The sequence below is a fragment of the Acomys russatus genome, chromosome 2 (genome assembly GCF_903995435.1).
Source record: "Acomys russatus chromosome 2, mAcoRus1.1, whole genome shotgun sequence".
Classification (NCBI taxonomy): domain Eukaryota; kingdom Metazoa; phylum Chordata; class Mammalia; order Rodentia; family Muridae; genus Acomys; species Acomys russatus.
Genome location: NC_067138.1, coordinates 88825546 through 88834009, shown reverse-complemented (window position 1 = coordinate 88834009; position 8464 = coordinate 88825546).

The following is an 8464-nucleotide window of genomic DNA, read 5'->3' as shown; positions in this document are numbered from 1 at the left end:
TGCTGCTGGTCCTTTTATCCAACCAGACAGATGACATAACACCGAGGCACAGAGGACTTAAGACCGAGCAAAGGGAGTCAGGTTATTCACAAAGCCTCTTTCTAATCAACATGAACATAACCAGCAAGTAGGGGATTTTTTATATGCTTTCGGCAATCACAACATGCCACAAGTAGTCTTTTATTTCTCCATTGGTGAGACCATAAAGAGGTTGTTATTCTACAAACGGCTTTTCACAGAAACCTAATTCAATTTTAAGAAAATGAATATGATGGAAAATACCTGTTCCTGCTTTTTCAATAGCCCCGCCCTCCTCCCACTCCTGCTCTGAGTCAGACTTCCTTTACCCTTCCCTGGAGGGCTTCAGAGTTTCCCGGTTGTCTCAGTAAACAATTGTTCCTCATTGTCTGGTCTGCAGCTTCTGCCAGAGAGTGTGTTTTTTAGGGATGGTTGAGACTGTAATAAATGTGTGAAAAGTTACAGTTCCTGGTGAGGTGTACTGACCAGAGCGGGGTGGGTGCATCTTTTCTATCCCTGTCTTTCCAATGCTTACTCTATGAACACTCTACCAATAGCAACCCTGCTCTTTCCTTCATCTCAATGCCCATCCTCACTGCTGCATCCTCCAATGTGCTGGAACTTTCAAAAAATCTTAAAATCTAGAGGAAAAGGAGGGTACATAAGATCAAGATACCTTACTTCAAATTCTCAAAGAGTCGATTAAAATATATTTTTAAAAATAACAGTCAAACCCAAATCAACCCAGAAGTGCACAGTAGTGCTTTGGTCAGAGCTACAGTCTGATTTTTTTCTGTTCTGTAGAACTTGGAAGGAACCAGGATGGTGTGAGTTCCTCGGGATAGCAGTCGGTGTTTATGCTTGCCTGAGCTTTTCTTTCCAATGTCTGCGCCATGATCAAAGATGATGTCTGTTCACCTAATGAATCTCAGACGGTGACATTTGATGCAGCATAACAATGAAGTTAGGGAGGGGCACAAAAATAATAAACAATCTAAGCAGCTGAAATAAGCCCTTCATGTGAATTGCGGTGCTTATACCTACAGCCACTGGGTGATTACTAATCCTTTAAGGAAGCCAAAGAAATTGAAGGTAGTAGCAAATATGGCAAATACCCTACCCCCAAATCGTGCAGCTCCCAAGACTAAGAGCTAAGTCCCACCGTCTTAATCAGGCAAGCCCCACTGTTAGGTGGCAGAGATGAGCTTTTGCGTCATTCCAGCTGATCCTAATAATAATTCACCAATTGATTATTGCTAAGTGATTACAGATTTGTCTTCCGAACTGGGAACAGTTTGGAGATGGAAGTAGAAACTATTAAAAAAAAAATATGCCAGGAGAAGCATCAATGGGGACTATTTCATGGAAATTTAGATTGTCCTTAATCTAGTTATTAGGAATCTAGGACAGTATTTTCTGTTGAAGTGCTACCATGTGCATGGGGCATTGCAGTCCTAATCAGTCCGCGCATTGCAATACACATAAACTTTTCCTAAATAAGTCCAGGTCACTATTTTATTTTTTATACTTGTTTTTATAATTGAAAATAGATATTTTAAAATAGCTGAGTAGTATTCCACTGTGTAAATATACCACATGTTCTTTATTTATTCTTCAGTTGATGAATATCTAGGTTGTTTCGAGAGTCTGCCTATTATGAATAAAGCTGCTATGAACATGGCTGAGCAAATGCCCTTGTATGGAGGAGCATCTTTCGGGTATGTGCCCAGGAGTGGTACAGCTGGGTCTTGAGGTAGCACTGTTCCCAATTTGCCAAGAAAGTGCCAGATTGATTTCCAAAGTGGTTGTACAAGTTTACACTCTTACCAGCAATGGAATGGGAAGATACATGCAAGGGGATAATAATCAGGATGTGATCTGAGTAAAATTTTTCTGCTGGGTGATGGTGGTGCACGCCTTTAATCCCAGCACTCAGGGAGGCAAACAGCAGTTGGATCTCTGTGAGTTTGAGGTTAGCCTGGTCTACAACATGAGTTGAATGCCAGCTATGGCTACACAGAGAAACACTGTCAGTGGGGGTGGGGGATGGGGGATTTTTCCACACAATATACTCTGCTTATGGTTTCCCCTCAAGCAACTCCTCCCCGCCCCCAACTCCTCTGCCAGACTCACACTTTCAATAGAAAGCAAATGAGTATCTAATGGTGATGATGGTGAAATAAGATAAAATAAAAAGAAACCAGAAGACAACAAAACATACAAATGGAAAGAAAGCTCCAAGGAAAATAAACAGGAAACATACATAGAAACATTACTGCTTTTACAATAAAACATTGAAACAAAATACCCCATACTCCAAAAATGGAACATGCCTCATACTGTCCAAAACCTGCACTTTTAAGAGGCAGGTTTTATTTTGTTTCTAATATTGAAGTTATATATAATGGTAAAAATCTTCCAATGAGATCTTAACCTTAATTCATTATTACTTTTATATTTTATTTACACATGTCTGCACACACACATGTGCACACTCTGGCATGATTATGGGGTTAGAGGGCCACTTTACTTCTCCCCTGCCATGCACTCACTCCACTCTGTGGATCCTTTGGTCGAACTCAGGCCATCAACCTTGGCCACACGCTCCCCAAGCCACTGAGGAACCCCACTGGCTCTTAGCTTTTTTTTTTTTTTTTCGTCACAGAATGAATAGTGCATGAAAAGTATATTAATTAGGGTTAAATAGGTTTTTAAAAAATATATGTCTACACTATGATATATGTACTAATATGTATATTATTTGTGAGTGCTTATTCACACAAAATCTGTTTTTCACAATTGCTTCAAGGAAGGAAAGAATCTCAAAATTAGGAATGGATGGGAGACAGTATATCTCTCTTTCTCAGACTGAAATGTTTTGCTATGAATATGTTTTATTTCTTGAGTGAGAAGAAAAACTAAAAAATAATAATAATAATTAAAATAAAATAAAACAAGAAGCAAGTGCCTGCCTCTCTGGGGAGCGTCACTGTAGTCAGGGAAAGAGAGCCCTGATGAAAATAATTAGGATAACTAACAATGTGTTTAGCGACAATTCTTCATCTCAGAACGAACTGACATTTTGGAGGAGAAACTTAAATTGGTGGCATTTTAGTGACACGAGGAAAATAGTAAAAAACAAAACACAAAAGCAAAACCACAAAACCTCAAGGAGTGGGGACAGCTGAGGTCAGGTAGGTGTTCATCCTTGCCAGACACTGTCTCCTAAGCCAGCTACACTAGCATGGCCCCCCTTTTTTGTTTGTTTGGCTTTTTTCTCTTTTCCTTCTTTTTTTTTCTTCATGTGTGAGTTCACATTTCTTAAAAATAGGCATTCAAAAAATATTACCCTCCAACAATGTAAGACAAAGACTGTAAAATATGCAACCGTTTCCAAATGTCATTTTTAAGCAAGAAAATGTATTTGTGTAACTCAGAGCCCCAAGGCGTGCGGGTGCTTCCACACTCTAGTTACCTACACAAAACTTCCTTAGCCTGAACCACTCAAATGACAAAGGGTCAGTGATCACAGTAAGTCTGCTCGTTTTTTTGCCTGGTGCTCTGAGGCACTGCCTTCAGAACTGGGCCTTCTGACAGTGGCACATGGCCCAAGAGAAGTAGCTGGCGAGCTTGATGCGCAGACACTTAAGGGCACCATGCCGATGTCTAGCTTGCCGTGCAAAGCTTGTTTTTCCTTATTACTATTAATGGAAATCTTTTGAAATAGTCTTCCCCGCACCCCCCCACCCTTACCCCCTCACCCCGCCTCCACCCCATTTAAGAGACTGCATCTCTCCGTCAAGTTCTCTCATAGAAGTTTGGCCAACGAAGTAAATAAAATGGTCTGACACACTTTTGTGCAGAATCTCCTTAAAGGAAGATCACCAAGCCAGGTGAGGTACCCTGTTGCAAATAAGTCACGACAATACATGAGTAGAGGGACATTGTGGTATAAGGGTAGAAGATCAGGGAGTTGAAGCCTTTTGGGTCCCTGAGGACTTTGAGGAGGCAAAGGCGGAACTCTTCTATATAGCAAATAATGTTGGAGGATAGGAGTGGCGGCTCATGCCTACAATCCTGCCACAGAATAGAGTAGAAAAAGAAACAAAGAACAAAATTGCCGATGTATCCTTAAGGCACTGTAACTAGTAAAGTCTTGTCATTGACAAGAAAATGAGATTTCTAACTCAGTTATAAGTCTTCACTTTGAGAGGACACATCATGGCGGGGCCTGGAGAGACGGCTCGGCAGTTGGAGTGCTTTCTTCTCTAACAAATGATCATAGCACCCATGTCAGATGGCTCACCGTGGCCTATAACTCCAGCTATAGGAGATTCAGCGCTCTCCAAGAACACCTATATACATATTTTAGGGCATGCACGTGCCCCTAAGCGTGCGTGTGCCCCTCCCCTCACACACACACTCACACACACAAACAACTTAAAAGCAATTCTTAAAATTTTGTGACGTGGGCTAGAGAGAAGGCTCCACAGTTAAGAGCACTGGCTGTTCATCCAGAGGTCCTTAGTTCAATTCCCAGCAACCACATGGTGGTTCACAACCATCTAAAATGAGATCTGATGTCCGCTTCTGTCTGATGATTTCTTCTGTCATGCAGTCATGGAAGTAGAGTGCTTATGTATGCAAATACACAAATAAATAAATATTTAAAACAATTTTGTGGCATAAGGTGGCTACTCATCGCAGCCCCTAGTCTGCACCCTGTGTTGCGTCTCCTTCATCATGTTTCACTTTTCATTAATTCTAGTTCCGAGTCTTCAGTTCCCTGTAGTCTAGCAAAGTTCCCAGTTTTTCTGAATGAGCCATCTTTGAGCTCTTTGGAACCCCAGTCAATAATCATTTGCTCACAAGGTGACCCTCAGGGACACTAACTCAGATATTGTGACTGTCACTGAAGTTAAGACACTAATGAAGTATCTGCTTGCTTGTACTCCATACAGGGTGACCCACTGCGTGTGCTCCGTGCGGGGTGACCCACTGCGTGTGCTCTGTGTGGGGTGACCCTGTGAGTGTGCTCCATGCGGGGTGACCCACTGCGTGTGCTCCATGCAGGGTGTCCCCCTGCAAGTGGCTTCACTATGAGTTTCCGTGATCTAAATGCACCACGCTGCTGTGTTGTAGATATTCCTTAAAACTCCTCCTCTCATTGCTTTGCAGAGGCGAGAAGGAGGCTCACATAATGTGGAGGCGGGGGGGGGGGGGGGGAGAAAAGAGACAAAATAAAAACCATCTTTGTAACAAAAAGATATTTCAAAGCTTTGGAAAATGCTGTGCTCACTCAGAAAGGCCCCACTGTTTTAAACATATTTTACTATAATTTTTCCGTCAAAATCTTGACATGCAGAGTTGAACAGAGCTCTTTGAGTGTACAACCCCAGGACACAGAGATATAAAGAGAGCAATATTTCATCGAATGCGTGCCCAGTGGGAAACCTGATATCTAATGATTGCTTGAACTCCTCAGGCTGATCCCACGTCACCTTCCCAAGCGTGCCAGTGTCCTTTGTTTTCTGGTTTACAGATGTTTTCTTGCTCTAGGGCTCCTCTGTCACTGCTCCTTATTATGGGACGTGATTAAAACGAACATGGCGCTGCCCTTCCCAAGCCCACCCCAGGGTGAGAGGCCCTGAGTCTGTCAACTTCTGTCCTAACACAACCACAAAATACAAATGTTATGCTACCCCTTGCCTTCCTTTACAACATAAACCAACACACACACACACACACACACACCACACACACACATGCTCCACACACACCACACACACATGTACATACATACATCACACATATATACACGCACCATACACACACACACCACACACAAATACACACACCACACATATCACATACCCATACACACCCATGCCATACACACACACAAACACCACACACATACTGCATGCCCTTACTCACCACACATACACACAACCCCCTTTTTTCCCTCTGAGGAACTGTGAAAGAACAAAGAAGGGCAAAGATATGTTTAAAAGTTCAACTTCCCCCTTAACCAAACAACAAACAACCAAACAAAAAACCGGCAACGGGCCTAAACAATTAAAGAAAATTTAGAGAAAAAAAAAATCCTTATGACTTCTTCCTTCGTATTATGATGTAAATAAAAAATACACCAATGGTCTGGAAGTGATTATGACAGGCTATGGGACAAACTATTCCTAAGCAGACTTTGCCAACACAGGCCTCGCTACTCCATCAGCACAGAGGGTTTGGGAAGGTTAGGTTCACTGCAGCTAGAAAGGTTTGTGTCCCTGCAGTTTGTGCAGGAAGGCCCCAGGAGTAAGTTCTGAGCCCAGGACCTTCCTGGTGTTCCTACTCAAGGTGAAGGAGAGGTCTGTGTGCTGCTTCTGATTGTACCTGTCCTTCCAACTAGGCTCTTGAAAGAGCAGGGATCTCACAGGGCACAGTTCTAGAAGCCTGAGTCATCTCTGGTCCCCACTGCCCACATAAAGCCTGGAGCTACCCCAGTGTCCCAGTGGCTGTCAGAAGTGTGTCCGTTTTGCCGTCTGTCCCCAGCCTTTTCCTGAGGGTAAAGCTTTAACTTTTTCACTCTCAAAGTGATTCTACCTTTGATTTGGAGATTTTGTTCTGTTCCCAGAACATCAAAAATGTCACTTTGCTTGATAAAGAGGCATGAGGAGCCACAGCCAGCCTGCTCAGAGGGGCACTGCAGTGCCATCTTATAATTAAGCACAGCCCCCGCTGGACCACATGTCACAGCAGATGTTTCCTGGCCCCAGGTACTAAGCCAGCACACAGTGAAACTGCCCAGAGCCTGGCTGAGCCAAGATGGGTCAGTGCCTGGATCAATTCTTGTCTAGTGTCTCTTACTGTAGCTAGAGAGTGAGGCTAGCTTTTGCTCACTAATTCCATTTGAAGAACAGCCATAGCTAAATGAAAATTGAAAAACAAAATAAAATAAAAAGAACATCACTGTGCTTTTAAAGTTGAAAAGCCTAGCCCCGCCTCCCCAAAAAAGAAGAATTTATTGATGTTGTGTTTTTTCTATGAGTGTTTTTAGATCTGCTATAAATTCTGTATGGTGCCTTCTCTTCAACATTATTTGAAGAACTTACCCTCTATTTATAAAGTGGCTCAAATTACTGGCACTTTATCCTCAGGCTGGAAAGGAGTTTATAGATAGGCTGGTACCAGGAAATCAAACTCAGTAATACAGAGAGCAGTTGGTAAATGAGCACAGCATTACAGGCAGGAAGGATTTTTCTCCATTTTCCCCAGCTTTCTTTCATTTTATTTCTTTCAAAAGGTACCTGGGGAGTCAAGAGACACTGGACCCCAAGGAGCCCTCAGCTCTGGTCAGGCTGGCTCTCACAGGGCAGGTGGCCTGCATGATGGTGTACAGATGCCACTCCAAGCCTGTCCAGGGATGCCCACCCCTGCTTTCCTCTATCAGTTCCAGGGCCCCTTGGGATCACCTGGGAGGCCAAGACCGGAGCCTTTTCTGCACACTCGCACACAGAGGATACTTGCCGTTAAATGTTTTTAATTTTTCCCCGTACAGGTATGTTGACAAATAGCTACTGATACTTTGAGTCTGAACAAAGCAGGCAAAGGGGCAATGGAGCATTATAAGCACACGGAGCCCAGGAGGGTCAGAGCCTTATTAAAGGAGGCTGCTGCTGCTGCTACTGCTGCTGCTGCTGCTGTAAAGGGAGCTAGAATGAGGACTTACATTCTGATTTCTCACATACACTTCTCCAATACAGTTGTCTGCTGCAGCATCTAAACGCTGTTGGGAGGAACAAAGATGTCCCAGGCAATCCAAGTTTGTGAACACTTCCAATCCTCACACAGGATAATAGCCAAGTAGCAGTCATTTGCCCAAAGGTCATTCAAATGATTGGTTTCAGAGCCAGAGTTAAAACCTAGAGCCCCGTTCACCACTCAGTGAAATGTGACTTTCTTCAAAATTGATCCTACCATAGCATGGAAAGTCCCTATGCAGGCGTCAAAGAAGCAGCGACAGAATTTTTTTTAAATATTGCTGTTCTGTGGGTGTTCTGCTTGTATATAAGTGTTTGTGTAAGCCAAAGGTTGACACCCAGTTTTCCTCAATTGCTCTCTCCGTTTTTAAATATTGATTTATTTTATGTGGTGTGTATGACTGTTTTGCCTGCACGTGAATATGTGCACCTATGTGTGCAGGTATCCGCACAAGTCAGATGAAGACACAGAATCCCCAGTTGTGGAGGTGTGAATGGCTGGGAGTCACTATGTGGGTGAGCAGAACAAGTCCTCTGCAAGAGCTATCTCTCCAGTCCTTTGCCTTATTTTTGAGAGCAAGACTCCCAGTCAATGTGTGTGTGTGTGTGTGTGTGTGTGTGTGTGTGTGTGTGTGTGTGTAGTCCAAAGGATGTCATCCTGTCTTCCTCAGTTGCTCTCATTG